Consider the following 18914-nt stretch of genomic DNA (forward strand, 5'->3'; position numbering starts at 1 on the left):
TACAGGGTGGAGTGGTTCCAACAGATCATGTGATATACACAAAGCCCAAAATATCTATTCTCTGGGCCTTTACAGAAAAAGTCTGCTGACCCCAGTTTCAAAACATGCAAACCATAATAGATAAGAGATGGAAAGCTGCTTGAACCAATGTCTGCTTTCTACTCAGCACGTGTAGAAACTCATGAAAATGTTTCTACATACATTGATACAATAAATTGGTATTTATTAGTAGCTTGAGACTGTTTTAAGGCTTCTTATAAATTATTTCATTTAAGCCTCACAATAACTTTAGTACTGTTCTCATTCTGAGATGAGGCAAGTTATACATGAAGAGATTAAGCAGCTGTCTTACCTCCACATATCAGGTAAATCTCAGAACCAGAAAAGCCAAGACTTCATTTGTCAAACTTCCCTTTAGGATGAGATGAAAGTAAAACTTCAGAAAGCATGCATTCACTCTAACTGCTAGTGGATACCACTCGTGGGACAAAATGACCATCACTTTGGGCAATTCCTCTCAATGGAAAAAGTAAAACCCATTGTAGCATTTTTTTTTAATGTTTATTTATTTTTGAGACAGAAGAGTGTGAGCAGGGAAGGGACAGAGAGAGAAGGATACAGAGGATCAGAAGCAGGCTCTGCACTGTCAGCAGAGAACGCAATCAAGGCTTGAACTCAGGAACCTCGAGATCAGCACCTGAGGTGAAGTTGGACGCTTAACCAACTAAGCCATCCAGGTGCCCCGTAGTGTACTTTCTAGTCTGGGTGCTCATTATACAGGTGTGTTCTGTAAGTTAGTATTCACTTAACTGTAGAACTACAGAATACACATTTTTCTGTGTGTATATTATATATCAATAATAACAAGTTTTTAAAAGGCTGAGGTCAGAGTCTCATTCCAGAACAATTAATTCAGAAATCTCTGGGCTGCCAGTCCCCAAATTTATCTGGCCATCCAGAAATATTTTTATTTCATCTGTACTTAAACAGATAAAATTAACTGATTGTTTTCCACAATACTCTGACATCTTATAGGTGTGTTTAGCAGAATGTGGTTTGAAAAATGCTGGAAAACTGCTTGCCTCCCTGCCCCAGCACAGAACAGCAGGTTCTGCTTTGTCAGGAAGAACTCTTCATCACTACTGGTAGGACCTGTGCTTCCCCCACACCCCCCTACCAAAGGACGATGAATATTAAGAGGACTGAGAGCCCTGGGCTCTTTTTCCCTTCTGTCCATCTGAGACTCTCTTTCATATTTTCCTTCAGTAGCAGAAAAGTCAAAGAAGTAGCTGCTGGCAAAAGGGGAGGGGAAAAACTCCTTTCTTTCTTACCCGTTACAAGTATTTGAAATTTTATGAAATCTGACTGAGGCCTTTTTTTTTTTTTTTTTAAACGAATTAATCCCTCATTTCAAAAGAAATCATTTAGGAGTAACTGATACACTGTTGTGATAAGGAGGAAAAGTATTTATAAAAGCTGCTATAATTCAGCACTGTGGAAGGGGAGCAGGCAATGCACTTTTCCCACTTCTGGCCTCTGTGCGGTCTTACAAAGGCATAAACTGTGGAGAGGACATATAAGAAACAGATGACAGAATGAAACTGGGCATTTGCATGTGACTGGTGAGCCAATACAGTTTTGATGAGAAAAAGACATTCTGAAGTCTATAAATGCTATTTTTACCTCTAGGTATATATACTTATGTGACAAATAAAACCTAGTCTGTACAGCTCATCCTGTACCTACCCCATCTTCAGGAAGGGGATGGGGATGCCTACTCTATACTATGTTTGGTGATTTTTTTTTTTACATTATATTTTTGAAATTTTATTGTTTTTTTTTAATTTGAATTCCAGTATAGTTAACATAGGGTGTCGTATTAGTTTTAGGTGTACAATATGGTGATTCAGTAATTCTAAATATTACTCAGTGCTCATCATGGTAAGTGTGCTTTTAATCCTCATCACCATTTTCACCCATCCCCCACTCACCTCCCATCCAGTAACCATCAGTTTGTTCTCTATAGTTAAGAGTCAGTTTGTCTCTCCTCTTTTTTTCTTCCTTTGTTTCTTAAATTTCATATATGAGTGAAATCATAGGATATTTGTTTTCTGACTGACTTATTCCACTTAGCATTATACTTTCTAGATCCACTGAATTGTTGCAAATGGCAAGATTTCATTCTTTTTATGGCTGAATAATATTCCAGTGTGTGTGTGCGCGCATGCACACACATACTCTTCTTTATTCATTAATCAATTGATGGACTCTTTGGCTACTTCCAATGCTGCAATTAACATAGGGGAGTATATATCCTTTCAAATTAGTGTTTTTGTATTCTGGGTAAATACCCAGTAGAGTGATTACTAGATCACAGGGTAGTTTTAATTTAATTTTTTGAGGAACCTCCATACTGTTTTCCACAATGCCTGCCCCAATTTGCATTCCCACCAATAGTTCCATTTTCTCCACATCCTCAACAACACTTGTTTCAATGAAAAAAAAATTTTTTTAATACTGCAAAAATGCATTAGTTTTATGTTAAGAAAAAATATGAAAGGGTCTGAGTTATAGGCCTAAAATTCAGATTCTAATATTCAAACTCTTGTTCTTTCAATTCTTTGTGGCAATTATTCACCTTCTAAAAAAAATTTTTTTTTAACGTGTATTTATTTTTGAGTGAGAGATAGGCAGAACATGAACAGGGGAGAGGCAAGTGAGAGAAAAACACAGAATCTGAAGCAGACTCCAGGGCTCTGAGCTGTCAGCACAGAGCCCAATGCGGGGTTCAAACTCACAGACTGTGAGATCATGACCTGAGCCGAAGTCAGATGCTTAACTGACTGGGCCACCCAGGTGCCCCAGGAATTATTCACCTTCTAAATAGCACATGACCTGATAAATAAACTGTCTGGATTATGTTTCCTTCCCTGTAAAATGGACCTTATTAATCTAGATGACTTCACACCATCTCCTCTTTACCTGAACCCAAGTGAAAATATAATGAATGATGAGAAAAGGTAGATTCTAAATTAAATACCATTATTTTATATATAACCATTATTTTCAAAGTAATTATGTTTACAGGAAAGTATTTACATACTTTTATCAAAGTAATTACATACTTTTCTATAATTTTTGGTGGAGACTTATGGTAAATACAGGAGGAATAAAATTAAATGAAGAACAAGTTGGTTACAGCCATTTATTTTACAAAGGGGCAAGTCAAGGGGCGCCTGGGTGGCTCAGTCGGTTAAGCGTCCGACTTCAGCTCAGGTCACAATCTCGAGGTCCGCGAGTTCGAGCCCTGCGTCGGGCTCTGGGCTGATGGCTCAGAGCCTGGAGCCTGCTTCTGATTCTGTGTCTCCCTCTCTCTCTGCCCCTCCCCCGTTCATGCTGTGTCTCTCTCTGTCTCAAAAATAAATAAATGTTAAAAAAAAACAAACAAAAAAACAAAGGGGCAAGTCAAAAATCTCTCATTAATAATTCACATATATATGATTCTTATATGTTTATATATGATATGATTCATATATATAATTCAAATGCACACACATATATATAAGATCCATTAATACTAAATATGATTATGCAAAAATCAATTAACTGGTACTTGTCCACAAAAAATCCATCAAACTACCCACACAATTTATGAAATATTAATAACTAAGTAAATGTAATTAGATGCAAGCATACATACATCTTACCATTATTTTTTTTAATTTTTTTAATGTTTATTAATTTTTCAGAGAGAGAGAGAGAGAGAGAGAGAGAGAGCGCAATGGGCAGAGAGAGAGAGGGGGGACACAGCATCTGAAGCAGGCTCCGGGCTCTGAGCTGTCAGCACAGAGCCTGATGCGGGGCTCGAACTCATGAACAGTGAGATCATGACCTGAGCTGAAGTCGTACACTTAACCGACTGAGCCACCCAGGTGCCCCCATCTTACCATTATTATTTAGTTTTGTTCTGGAAGATCTGGTCAATATGATAAAAACATGTATAGCAGGCAGCCTTTAAGAGGCCCAGAATGATTTCTGCCTCCTGGTATTCATCCCCTTGTACAATCCTTTCCCTTTAAGTGTGACAGACTGTCTATATCTTGCCTGTGTTCGATAGAATATGACAAAAGGATGTCACTCCCATGATTATAGCAGATAAGACTCTCTATTTTCCTGCTAGCCTTGAACACGAACAGCCATGAAGAGGCCACTTGGAAAAAAACTGTGGGTGACCTGTGGGAGCTGACAGCAGCTCCCAGTCAACAGCCAGCAAGAAAATGAGGACCTCAGTCCTACAACTGCAAGGAGAGGACTCTGCCGTCAACCTGACTGAACTCGGACTGCTCCCTAGGTAAGCCTCCAAATTAGAATACGGCCCGGCTGACACCCTGACTGTAGCCCTGTGAGAAACTGAGCAGACAGTCCGGGTGAGCCCCACGCAGACTTCTGACCTATAAAACTTTGAGAAAATAAATGGATTTTTTAAGCTACTAAGTTTGGAGAAATCTGTTATGCAGCAACATAAAACAAATACGTGGATCCGTGCTCCAGTCAAGCCTTGAGAGGACTGTAATCCTATTCAAGGTCCTGGGTACCTGGATTGCAGTTTTGTAAGTGATCTTATGTTAGACACACCCAGCTAAGCTGCAGCCAGATTCTTAACCCACAGAAACTGTGATATAATAATATTTTGTGGTTTTTAAGTTGGTAAATTTTAGGGTAATTTGTTACATCATAGTGGATAACTAGTACAGCATAAAAGAGACAAGAAATAAAAACACCAAAAGGAAAGAGGGATGATAATCCTAGAAAATCAGAAGAGAAGCAACTTAAAAAATAATCAGGATCAATAAACTGGGCAGATTCAAGATCTATTCAGAAGAATATATTTCCAAAGTACTTATAGTGTGAATGGTATTCTACTCTTAATGGCAACAAAAATTAAGATAGCCAGGTATGTTACCTGACATAGATGAATCAGGCTATACAATTTTACTGGGTAATAGAGTCTGAATAAAAAAGCAATCTCAATATTGTGAAGAGGTCAATTCTGCTTGAATTTACTCATAGGTTTATTTGACTGTAATCAATATAAGGGGATTTCTTACAGAACATGATGAGATAAAGTAATCATTTTCCAGAAGAACGAAGAAGCAAGATTAGTAAAGACAAAATTTATTCTATTTTTTGTAAATAGATTTTTTAAAGTTTACTTATTTTGAGAAAAAGAGGAGAGAGAGAGAGAGAGAGAGAGAGAGAATGAGTGGGGGAGGAGCAGAGAGAGAAGGAGAAAGAGAGGGAGAGAGAATCCCAAGCAGGCTCCACGCTGTCAGCACAGAGCCCGATGTGAGGCCTGAACTCACAAACTGTGACATCATGACCTGAGTCAAAACCAAGAGCTGGATGCTTAACCAAGCCACCCACACGCCTCAAGACAATTTTTAAATAGAGGGATTAATTAGAGGGACTATCCTCATTGAACATTAAAATATAATATAAAGGAATAATCACTCATGTTATTAGTTGTTGTGTCCAGACGATATCCCTGTTTCATATACATAATGTTACTTCATCCTTAACAATAATCCAACAAGTAGATACTATCATTAAACACATTTTATACATGAAAAAACTGAGGCAAAGCTCACAAAACTAGTGAAAATATTAGGGACACACAGTGTGGTATCAGAGCCAAAAGAGACTGACAGGTACAATTACAAAGAACCAAGAAGATTCTAACATGAGCAAAAACTTAGTAAAAGATCAAAGAGATATCACACCAACAGGGATGAGGAGATTTATTCCATAAATGATGAGATGACTTTAGCTATTTAAATGTTTAACCACAAACTGTCCCCTCTGCCTCCACTGTCACACATTGAAGACCATAGTCTCCACAAGAGATAGGACACTGTTTTATCCTACTAGCACCTAGGGGCTGGCATGTTATCGGCAATGTCCAGCACTAGGCAAGGGTAAAGGAAGACTCTTGTGCAAGAGTGAAACAGAAGAGCCAAGAGGAGGAAAGCCTCACAAAATTTTTTTTTTAATTTATTGTTTATAATTTTTGAGAGAGAGAGAGACAGAGAGACAGCAAGCAGGGAAGGGGAAGAGAGAGAGGGAGACGCAGAATCGGAAGCAGGCTCCAGGCTCTGAGCGCTCAGGACAGAGCCTGACGCAGGGCTTGAACTCACATACTGCGAGATCATAATCTGAGCTATCATCGACCGTCCAACCGACTGAGCCACCTAGGCCCCCCCAAGCCTCACAAATTTTAAGTGAGCATTTCTTTTCCCTGATCTTCAATCAACACACCAGTAAAATGACCCAAGCATACAACAAGAAGTTCAAGTATACAAGGATTTCAAATGTGCCCAATAAACCTTAAGAAAAGATATTGAGCATGTGAAGACTGATCAATGAAATGCAAATTAAAACAACTTTATACCTATTGGACTGGTCAAGATTAGAGACATCAAGTCCAGTTAATTTTACCTTCATAACAGTCCCTCTTTCTGTGTACATCTCTCCTTTCTCCCCCGATTAAATGATTAGCCCCCTAACTGGTCTTCCTGCTTACCCCTCTGCTTGCCCAGGATGCTTACCTGACCAGTCCCCTGCTGGAGACTGCTTTTAGGATTATACCCCCAAATTCTTAACCCAGCCTACAAAGCCTAGTAGGCTCCAATTCCTATTGTGCCATATTGGATTCCTTAAACCAAAATGTGTGCAGGGGACCTAATCAAGAAGATGAGGGGCACCTGGGTGGCTCAGTCGGTTAAATGTCTGACTTTGGCTCAGGTCATCTCACAGTTCATGAGTTCGAGCCCCATGTAGGGCTCTGTGCTGGCAGCTCAGAGCCTGGAGCCTGCTTCAGATTCTGTGTCTCCCTCTCTCTGTCCCTCCCCCACTCACACTCTTGTCTCTCTCAAAAATGAATAAATGTTAAAAAAAATAAATAAATAAAAGTAAATAAATATGGTGGGCCAAGTGAACATGACAGATGATGAGTGACAATCAGCCTCCTCAAGGGAGAGTAATCAGGAATGCTGAGGACTAAGGCAGACCAGACCCTGTTTGCCCTCTAGTTGATGGCTGTCTTCATGGTTAGCAGACCATTAGATGTTTTCTAAAAGCTATAAGCTGGAATTTGAAATGTGACATCTCATTTTAGATGTTGGCAACAAATTACAATTTAACACTGGGGGGCCAAGACTGTAAACAAATCACGCCTCTGAACCACATGAGACTTTCTAAGTCTATAATCTCTAGGCTCTGCTCTAAGGTTATCACTCCTTCTACTTGTTAATCTTTGGTCATTTCATTTGTTCATTCATTCATTTATTCATTTACTTATTTCTTGTGCTTTATAAGACATGGGCACTGGCCTAAGGAAGTCCAAATATAAAGGCTCGGTTCACATATCATTTTCTCATATGAGGTTATATGCTCTGTTAACACTCTGTATTTTTATACTTTAGAACACTTATCACAGTAATTATATAACCATTACTGTAATTATTAGTGAACCCCTACCACCCCTGCATAATACTGTAAATTCCATGAAGGCCCTGAGAGTGTCTGTTATACCAGTACGTGCTGGCCAGCAAATAGTGGGCAATATCCAGATGGAGGTTTTAAGTGATCCGATGCCTTCGTTCATTGAGGGTTCAAGGATAAAATGGAGCAATCCCTGTGGTGGGCAGCCTGGCAATTCATTTTAAAAATCTTAAAGGGACATTTCCTCTGAGTGACCACAATTCCAGAAATTTAAACTAAGAAGACAATTCACTAGATAAGCAAACTTTTATGTCCAAGGCTATGCATTATAGCCTGTTTACAACAGTTAAAAGCTAGACGCAAATGTCCAGCTATCAAATTGAATCATTTGACAATCATGTTTAAAGGAAAGGTGGTTTAAGAAAATAAACTGTTACAATGAAAAAATTCAAGACATGAAAATGTAAAATTCTATCACACTATGACCACAACTGTGCTTAAAAACCACATAAACTCCCAAATCTACATCCCAATAAAAGAATGGAAGAACTTAATTATCATGTTCAAGTAGTAAAACAATAGATGATTTCCCCCTTTCATCTATTCTTTGTCTAGCACAACCATCTGGGTATTCTCGGGGAAAAAAGTCATTACATTAACACAGTGAGTCCAGGAGCAATAACTCTCCCTTAAGGGATACAAACTTCTACCCTGAACAAAATGGCATTTCATCAATCTCTCACTCATCTTGTAATGACAAGTTTATTGCACATTAATACTGGGCCTAGTTTCCCAGCCCAAGCAGACACCTAAGAGTAGATTTAATTGAACAGAAGTATTTGAGATGCCATCTTTAACTGTATGAAAAATACAAACCATAACACTCCAAACCCCTGCCCTGCATGGCACCAGGGGGTAAAAACTGGAATACCATTTTGTCTCAGCTTTTTGAGAGTTGGCTCTATACACTTCTGTTCCGTATAGAAATGTAGTAGTGAAGAAAACGTGTTATCAAGTTAGGGTCAAAAGAAGGAATGAGGCTTATCAAGAAGATCCTTTATTTATCTACACAAATAAAATGTTGCTCCAAATTTCTACAAATCTCAAATGTATTGGAAAGCGGTTTACTTAGCAGTTATGGTGTGAGGGAGACTAGAAGCTCCATATTAAACATTATGTATGTTATGTAGTTATGGTTATAACTACTGGTTATATGAATAGAAGATACTCAAGTGGCAGAAATGTAAAATCTAGTTTTAATTTGTTAGGCTACCTTTTACCAGTAATGCAAGAGACTATAATTTCTATAAAACTCAGGAAGAAAGGCATATACTGACAGGAAGAAATTCTACACTTGATTATGTTAACTGGTGGATCCAAAAGTAAAGGATATAGATTTGTGAGAGTGAAATAAACTCAAGGATTATAATAAAATTAAAACTGAACTGCAAAAGGAGCCAAACACAAGTCTGTGGAATCCATTTGTAAATGCCACCAACTAAGGATCAGTTCTGGTTTGTTACAGGAGACCTGAAACATCATGGCACCTGGTTAATTAGTTCTTTATGCACAAAATACATAGTAAAATCAGGATTACTCACGTGATATCCCTTCGTTGATAGCAGCCCTGAAGCAGGCAGGCGATCAGGTCACTGATAAACTCTACATCATCTCTGTGAAGAGCTGCTTCTAACTCCTAAGAGGTAAGAGAGAGAAATTGAGAGATCAAACATAGAGATTCCTTAAAATCTACCTGTCCCTCCCCTCCTACTACCCACACTATTGACATCACCCTCTAAGCCACTATATGGTCAGAGCAGCCAAACTGCTTGCCATGGATGAACTCTGCCTTTCTTCCCATAGCTACTGCTAGAAGCGCAATGAGTTCAACTTTTTGTTTTTCCATGGAATTTATTTCTCCCATTGCTCCACCACCAAGCTCCACTCCTTTTTTTCTGCATGTGAGAACACACATGTATCTCTTTTTAGAAGTCCGTGCTAGCTAACATAATTTCAAAGACCTTAACTTCTACAAATATGCTGCAATGCCTTCTACTTTAATAAGAGGAGAATAAAGGGGCAAATACATAATTAAAAACTATTAGTCATTCACTTAACAGTTTTAACAGGTACACCATCTGCAACTGCTTTAAAGAACCACTAATTTATTGAAAAGAAAAAGCACTGGTAATGAGCAATGTAGCGATTCTTATTTTGAGGACTGATGACAGGAGATTGCTAGAACTGAGATTAATCTTACATCATCTGGACAGAAGTGAGGTAATGTCTATGTTAATGGTCTAATCCTAGGTGAGATATATTTTCCTTCCTTGGGATTCAAGCAGATAATGCCAAATAGTTAGCTGGTCTTAGTACACTATTCTGACCAAAGATTGGTTGAGAGGAGCTATTTGGACAAAAAGTGACAGTGGGAAATTTTAGGAGATCCTATTTCTCTTTTCAATCTCCCATAATAAACCAGTATTTTCTAAGATGGTGGAATTTGCTCTAAGTCATCAACTCCTGGGACACAAAGTTTGCTAGCACTGTTTCAACCAGGATGATGTCTTCTGCATGCAGGCCATCTCCCAAGGGTCTGCCAAGCTTATGGTTTGACTGCTTATTGTATTGACCAGATCTATAACCACAGAGAAACCAAACTTTGAAGGCTCATATTAATGGCTCTGAAAGCCTGAGGTGTGCATAAGAAGCAATTTCTGGCCTTAACACCAATTATAGGGCAGTGCATACTTAGCAGGGTAGTCTGCTTCTACTGTAAAAACAGTAAAGTTTTTTGTGACAATTATAATTGTAATAAAATAATTTTAAAAAATAATTTTGTAAGTTAACTGTTCCATTTATTATTTTTTAAAATTCTCAAGTTGGGAATCACTTGTAAAACTTTCATAAAACAAAAAACTGCTAAGCATATTAACCGACACAAATAAGCAAAACAGAAACTACCCTGAGGTGGTTCACTTGAAAAGGTTCATCTGCCCTATACTGCGTTGAAAGCGTTGGTGAATGAGACTCAAAATTCAAAGACAAGGCTGAGGCTTGCAAACATTTTGCTTGCTTTAATTACAAACTTGGGAATTATAACACATCTATAGTAATGGTTCTTATTCTTATATTAGTTTATTAATTCCTGTTTGCAGAGTTCTTTTTTACATTCTAGTTAGAGATTATCCAGAAAAACATAAACTTTACCAATCAGAGATAACAAAGATCTGAAATATAATTAGCCAGAATTCATTCACTCAACTAATATTTACTGGGCACCCACCCTGTGTAAGATAATATAGTACTTCCTAAGCACTGGGGAGTTTAGTTTAGTTTAGAGAGATAAGAATACAAAAAAGGTAGACATACCAACTAATTAGCACTATTAGGTACAGGAAAGGTGCTATAGGTGCTATAGGTGCTATGGGAATTGAGAAGAAAAGGATTACTTCTGGCTGCAGGAAGCCCAAGAGATTGCATCAAGACGGTGGCACCTGAGATGGGAAAACTGTGGCTGTGTGACAATGTGGGGGGAGTGCAGGGCATAACCAGGTGTAGGGAACAATGGGAGCAAGGACACCAAGAGGATATTGGCTTCAGTTTAACTGTTCTCTAGATCATATGAGGGGAGTAATGTGAGCTAAGATTGATAGCGATACTGAATACTGAGCTAATGAGTTTGGCTTTTCTTTGGAAGACAAAGAAGACTCACTACAGTTATTTTTATTGAGAGGGCACAGCTGCTGTGTATTTAAGATGAATTCTAGCGGTGGAGGGTGGGAGGTGAGGTTAAACACAAACAACAGCCTGGGGAGAAAGATTCTGAAGGACTTCCCAAACAAGAGAAATAGCAGCAATGAGGAAACACGAACTCAAGATCTGACAGAAGTAAATGTGATGCAAAACAAGGGAAGATTTGAATGGTTCATATTTTAGGCTTGGTCACTGGACAACACTCCGAAGCAAACTGCAATTATAACAGAAGCTGAATCCTTGAAGCAAAAAATCCCAGGCCATCTCGTTTGATAGAGAAGTCAGAACTACTGAATGGTAGAGCTGGAGGGTCAATTATAGATTGTATTATTTCAACTCCCCCAATGTCAGGATAAATAAACTAGGTAGGCCCAGGAAGGTTAACTGACTCCTCTTGCTGTACTCAGCAAAAAGTGCCAGAACTCAGTGAAACCCAGACCACCCCACCCAGGCTCTTCCCACAGAGTAAAACTGCTTCCTACTGGCCCATGCTCTCTATCCTAGAAAGGCTGATGGCTATAATAGCGACAATAACCCACTTCCATCACTCCCAACCAAGCCCTCACATATACCATTCCCCTAAGGAGAAAGAAATCCCTATCTGCTCCCCCTTCTGCCAAGGACTGTATGTCCTTTACGTGAAAAACTTTTATCTATAAAATCTTCCTGGTCAAGTTTCACTTTGCTGGTTCCTCCAGGAACTCCTTCAACACCATGTGTGTTCACATATTGTTATACGCTCCTGTCGAGGTGCTGTCCTCCTCATCAGTGTACTAAATTAAATTAAATTAAATTAAATTAAATAGCACAATGTGATTCTTGACTAAAGGTGCTATAGTCAGTACTAACTGATGCTTCTTAGTGTTTTTAAAGAACAGAAGTACCAAATTAAATGGAGGTCTGGCAGGATTCCTAGAAGCCACAGGATACATGTGGATGAATTTTATTCAGTAGTAAATAATTCAAAACATTAATTTTATAGGAGTCCTACTACAGAGAAAAATGTAAAATCTGCATTAATTTTTAAGCTGAGACTACAAAAAAAATCATTCATACAGGAACAGTTAAAGCTATGAATTCCCTTTCTTTTTCATTTCCTGCTTCCCACCAACAGACATTCCCCTCTGGCTTAGGTGGAAACGCTGGACAAGAATGTTTCCCTTTCTTTCAGGGTAACTTTCATTAGACCCAAGTTCTAGTTGTCCAGTTTATACCTAATGATATTGTCCTCTGAAGAGGAAACAATAAAATATAGCAATAGAGTCACTGAATGACCTTTCTGTTCCTTAATATTAACATAACAGTGTTAGTTTTACTCATCTACATAAGGTGCTTATGGAAAAGGAACATTCTTGTTTTCTTCTGTGGCCCTACCTATAACATTAGCACAGAAATTAGCAAATAGTAGGTGGTCATCAAATTAACTTTAAAAAGTTTATATACATAGGGCTCCTGGGTGGCTCAGTCAAACATCCAACTTTGGCTCAGGTCATGGGTTTGAGCCCTGAGTTGGGCCCTGTGCTGACAGTTCAGAGCCTGGAGCCTGCTTCAGACTGTGTTTCCCTCTCTCTCTGCCCCTTTCTGGCTCATACTCTACCTCAAAAATAAATAAACATCAAAAAATTTTTCAAATAAATTTTTTTTAAGTTATAATTTTTTTCATTCACCTACTATATGCCAGGTAATAGAGACACAAAAATGAATGAAGTCCTGATATATTTATAGATGGATGGATGGATGGATGGATGGATGGGAGGGAAGGCTAAAATGTAAGCCAGAATGGAAAATCTTATCTATCTATTTATCTATCTATCTATCTATCTATCTATCTATCTATCTATCTATCGTTGTGTTCAGTGCTGTCTCCCCCAGCAACCAGAAACAGTAGAAATTCAAATATTTTCTTGACTGAATTTTATTTACCTACTATATGCCAGGTAATAGATACAAGAGTGAATGAAGTCCTAATATGTTTATGGATGAATGGATGAATGGATGGAGGGATGGATGGATGGAAGGGAGGGAATGAGGGAAGGCTAAAATGTAAGCCAGAATGGAAAATTTTATGTATCTATCTATCTATCTATCTATCTATCTATCTATCTATCTATCTATCTTTGTGTTCAGTACTGTCTCCCCCAGCAACCAGAAACAGTAGAAATTCAAATGTTTTCTTGACTGAATGATAGCACAGAATTATGGGGACAATGTAACAAATGCTACATTAAATATACAAAGTGATAGGGGAAACTGGAGAAAACTAGAGAAACTGAGGAGTGTAGAGTAAGACTTTGCCAAAGAGGTAAGATTCGCACAGAGCCCTGAAGGGAAGACTCTTACCTGGCAAATGCACAGTAAGGAAGAGCATGCGAAAGTTGATGTCATGTGTAGAAAGTACCAAGGACCCTCCTCAAAGTGGAGAGGGTAATTAGAGAACCATAGATAGGACAGGCCTATTCTTTGAGGACCTTCTCTGAAAACCATGAAAACCACACTAAAGAATGTAGATTTTACTTCTATATGCAATCAAGTCTGAGGGAGAGTGAAATCATCAGATCTGTATCTCAGAAAAACAGTTCTGAGAACAGGGTGCAGAATGACTGTGAGTGGTACCAGAGGTAAGGACCATGGAGGCAAGTGTCAGCATCACCTGGAAGGGTGCAGGAAGTAGGGTACCTAGGAGCCACTATGGGCTTACAGAATCCAGAATCTGCATTTTAACGAGAGCCCCATGATTCATATGCATATATAGTTTGGGAAGTGCTATTCTGGAAGATAAAAGGTCGGAGTCTGTGATTCCCAGCAGCTGTGGGAATAAAGAAGGGGAGGATTTGAGAACATGTGGAAGATGAATAAATCTGGTTTAAAAAACAAAAGGCATAATTACCAAAAGAAATAAAATAATGCTATAGACCAAAAATGCTCTAAAACATATAAGAAAGCTCAAAATTCAACTTCTGACATAAGGACTGAATTAAATCCTTATAATGTAACCCCAAACACAGTCAAATGATTAATCTCAAGCTAAAGCCCCTTGTTTATCTAAAAGCCCTAGCATGAATGTATGATTATAATCAAACCATGCAGATAAAATGTGGTTATCAATATCTGTGGAATTTACAGTTCTGCCTCTAACTCTGAAGCCTGTTGAAAGGACTGAAGAATGAAATGTAATTCAGATATCCAGGCAAACCACTCAATAATCTCCTCTAAATACAAGATTAGTGGTGACTGGTGGAAAGAGTGGGTTTTTGGTCCCTATAGAAGAATCTCATTTCTACCAATAAATCTATTTAGAATATGAACATAACATGAAATTTCTGGTTAAAGTGTTCTCCAAACACTATCAACTGCCAATATCCTTTTATCACTATTTCCAGAGCGTCATCAAGTAGAATTACAGACAAATTAGAGTGAAACAAGATGTTCAATGACAAAATAAAAGCTAAGACCTACAAAGGTTACAGGAGATATGGCCAAAAGATAAGATGTCCTTAAACCTACATTCTACTTACATGTAGATTATGAATTTTCAAGCCTGAAATTACTAACATTTTGTTAATCTGTGGTAGTTAGCAGAAATCAAAATTAGTCAAGTTATAATTAGTAAGTGTAAGAACTGTTAAACTACGCACCCAATAGTTGATTATTAATTTGTATAACAAATCTATATTTTCTTCAATAAACCTAAGGTAACTTTTTATTCTCTATCTGCATTATTAAAAATTCCCATAGGTGCTAGGAGGCAGAAGATTGGATGGGAGAGCAGCATCGATATTGATGATCTAATTCCGATAGAGGTGATTTTCAGATGATATCACTTATAAATGAATAAAATGATTCCTAGATCAATGATGAGAGTGTCATGAATCAAGAACAATGATTAATAAAATCTGTGACTCTGAAATTTACAAAAGAAAAAGAAGGAAAGACAAAATTGTTTCACTGTATTTTCTGCCTGCTTCAATAACCAGGCTTCACTGGTGATTCAACCATAGTTTTCGTAACATTATCAGCAGAAACTGAGGCCCAGCATCCTTATTTTAATTCAAAAATAAAATTATGAAATGCTCTTGGTTCAATACTCAACTATGATGGACAGGCTAAAGGGGAATGGTAAAAACTTCTCCCCAGCGAACCTAGGTTTGTTTTTTCCAGCACAACCATGAACTAATGAGGGAGCAACTAAGGAAAGTGGTTACATAGAAAGGTAGAATATCAGGGATTTGGATCCGCTCTTCCAAGGAGAAGTAAGCAGACTTGAACTGTCCCTCAAATAACACAAGTATTGAGAGGAATTCTGTTATTTACAAATAAAATTCAACCCCTCTCTCTTGTCCACCATTCTACCCATAGAATAGAGTAAACTTATAAATCAGTAAGAAAATGGGTCTCAAAATATAAAATTGCTTTTTACATGTATTTTTATTTGCTTCATAAATCAGTAGCTATCTAGATAACCCACCAAAAAAGTATGCAGGGCCATGGTAACTTGTAAGGTGACAAAGTTATCAGTAAACTTTTCCCCTCTAGCTCAGCAGAACTTAAAATGCAGAATCAGTAAAGATTAGAATGAAGAATAGGTGATAACCTTCTGGAGAGCAAAGCTTTCCCCCCCCTCCCCCACTTTCCCCTTAGTTACTGTTAACCCCAGTAGTTGGGATCAAATGGATAAACCAAGGCATACTATATATAGGCCTCAGTTTTCACCCTGTGGTGGAAATAAAGATTAAGAATGTTATAGGAAGACAGCAAAGAAGAAAGGTAATTTCAATCCTCCTGAACAGAAGAACTGGCTCATCAGTTAAAAAATGTGCACGTTAATGGGTATGGTGTCACATTTGCAGGAAGAAATGGTTCTGGAACTCTGTTTCACAACATTGCGAATATACTTAACACTACTGAATTGTGCACTTAAAAATGGTTAAGAAGCCAAATTGTGTATTATGCTTCTTACCACAATTTAGACAAAAAATTGTCCACCACCAAGGGTTTTGTAATGATTAAATGAGGCAATGCTTATAAAAGCCAGCGGAGCCTGGCACACACAGTAAATATTCTATAACATGTTAATATTACAATTATGTCATCTTCCTTACAATGAAAGTGTGTGGAAAAAGGCAAAGACTGAAGAGCTAGAAAGTGGCCTTTTCAAAATTCAGAGGTTTCTGGACAATAGAAATTAAAATCCTTTTAATACATGGCCTACCGTGTTCATAAGCCAATAAAAGCCAACAGTTCTCTAAGGAACTATTTGGAAACCCAGGTTATTCAAAGCTTTACTACTTAGGCCTTCAAACCCAGGGCTTAAGTCTTAGAGTAAGGCAATAAGGAATACACTTCTAAAATCCCCCCTACGCCCCCCCCCCCACTTTCTCTCCTCCCCTTTTGTATTTCCTTTTCACTGTGGGCACTGAGCTGTGAGCACAGAAATCTGAACTTTGCCAAGATGCTCTGGGACAGAAGAGGCAGGGGTGGGTAGGTGGGGGTGGGGGAGCAGAAAACTCACCAATCAGCCTAGAGAAGGGAGACCCATCCCTACTGCTCCTCTGCAGCTTCAGAGAGTAGCTGGAGGGAGTAACAGGATTTGCCCTCTTTGCAGCTGGCGTCACAGCTCATTAGGGACAAGTCTGTTTAACGTCTTTCCACCTCCTCCACCCTCAAGAACAAGCAGGGGCTGCTGGGAAAAGAACTCAGGACTGAGCAAGGGGAAAGGCTTCGAATGCTGATTGGCAATGGGAGAGAAATAGGGCCTTTAACATATGTCGTGGAAAAATACTTACAATTCGTTACTTTAAGAAGTCCTGCCTGCCTGCCTGACTAGAGACAGTCAAAATGACACAGGAAGAATATCACCAATTCCTTTAATGGACAACAACCACCCACTCAACACCTTTTCTAAAATAATATTAGTAACTTTTTATTGTTTGACACACTTCTCATCTCTCGAAATTTTCTTTAATCTTTTGCTAAAGAAAAGAAGGTGGTAAAGAGAGATAAACTTTCTTTTCTTCAACTTCCAAGTAAAGGATCAAGATCATAGATCTGTACTACTGCCATTCAGGTACAATAATTTCTTTGAGTTTACTTAAGAAGGGAAAATAGGTCTAAAGATAAAAAATAATCATACATGCTGTATTTGATTTTAGAAGGTTTACAAATCTTCCTAATTTGCACAAGGACCAACTGAAATGCAGTGTCTCCGAAGAAGATGGGGGTTTCTGTATAGGACCCAGAACTGTGCTTACACAAAGGAGATGCAAAGCAGGGCTTCCTGAAGGACTATCCCAGCTGCTTTCCAAGAGAGAATGCCTGGAGTGTGAGCTTAGAATACATGAAGAAATAAGCACACTAGCCTCCAGAAGGCACTCCTGACTTTGGCAGCTGATGCTTTCTAACTTGGTATAAATTAATTTAATCCCAAAGGCCTGCCCCATGCCAATTTAGACTGTAAAGTATAAATCAGCTCGAGTGGGTATAATGGTGAGGGACCTGAAACTGGCTATTATAACACTTTCAGTTGGCCAAGTGGCTTATCCCAGGAGTCCCCAAAGGCCAGCAGGTCTGTATCGCTGCTTTGCTACGACCATACCATTCCTCTCAACCATCCATGAAACAGCTGTGTCACTGGCTATGCTGCTGGGTAACAGAAAGGAAACCAAAATAGCTTCTCCCCTCAAATGACTGCTACCCTAAAATATGAGGGTAACTGGAAAATACTAATTATACCAATAAATATGGAAATTTAGAATATGATTTTCTGAAAAGGCATAAATTATCAAAACTGGCTCTAGCAGTTAAAAAAAAGGCTCAGAAGTTTCATAGATATTCTCCCATAAGGAAATGCCCATGATTATTATATAAACAATTTCTGAGCACTGAAAAACTTGGAAAGCTCCTCAATAAGTTCTATGAGGCTAGAGTACTGGACATAGTATACTGTATAACCATGCAGGCAAGAGATCTGGAAAAGCAAGTTCTTGAAAGACCATATACAACCTCAGACACAAGGTCAAATAGTCTAGACTTCACCACTTGGAACAAGGCTTTCCAACTAGGGTACGTGTGTTCCTGGGGCTCCAGCGTGTGGTCAGAATATGGGAAACCATCTGTTTAAAATGGCACAGCTTCTAGAGAGTCAGTCTTATTTTTATTTTTTTGTTTGTTTTCACTGTTTTACTTGTTGTTGAGAAGATATTTTTAACTTAAACATCTGCATGAATTGAAGACAGGAAGACTTCATCAGAGAATTTCTTTGGAGCCACTTGCGGCTATAGATCTAGGCCTATCAAGTTACACAGTCTTCATTCCCTGTCATTAGAAGCTCACTACTGGATTAGTTGGAAGTTATTTTAGGTATTTAGGGGAGCCACTAAAGAACAGGGGAAAAAAAAGAATAATCAAAAGAGAAAGGCTAAAATCTGGATGTGGTTTGCAGGACGCATTGTTAGAGAGAGAGATTACAGGGTAAGAAGATTTCTGTTCTAGTCCAGGGAAGAAGTGATAGGGCCAATACGAGAAAGAGGATAGTGGAAATACACAGGATGAGATGAAAGGAGAGGATTTCAGAAGGAAAATCAGTAAGACTTTGCAACTAACTGTATGTGGATAAGAAAAGGGCAAAGAAATTTTAGGTAACAATTTCTAATCCTCCCCCA

General features: G+C 38.4%; 1 protein-coding gene and 1 pseudogene across 1 annotated transcript in view; one reads left to right on the plus strand and one right to left on the minus strand.

Annotated features, from left to right (window-relative positions):
• LOC115518369 (cat eye syndrome critical region protein 2) overlaps nt 1–9192 on the minus strand; it is an 80841-nt gene extending 71649 nt beyond the window's left edge. Inside the window, exon 1 of the mRNA XM_032593878.1 lies at nt 9102–9192. The gene's annotated coding sequence lies outside the window, so the exon portion shown is untranslated. The remainder of the gene's footprint in view (nt 1–9101) is intronic.
• A 5908-nt stretch (nt 9193–15100) lies between these two features.
• LOC115519592 lies at nt 15101–15168 on the plus strand (annotated as a pseudogene).
• The last annotated feature ends 3746 nt before the right edge of the window (nt 15169–18914 follow it).

The sequence above is a fragment of the Lynx canadensis genome, chromosome B4, assembly GCF_007474595.2.
Source record: "Lynx canadensis isolate LIC74 chromosome B4, mLynCan4.pri.v2, whole genome shotgun sequence".
Taxonomy (NCBI): Eukaryota; Metazoa; Chordata; class Mammalia; order Carnivora; family Felidae; genus Lynx; species Lynx canadensis.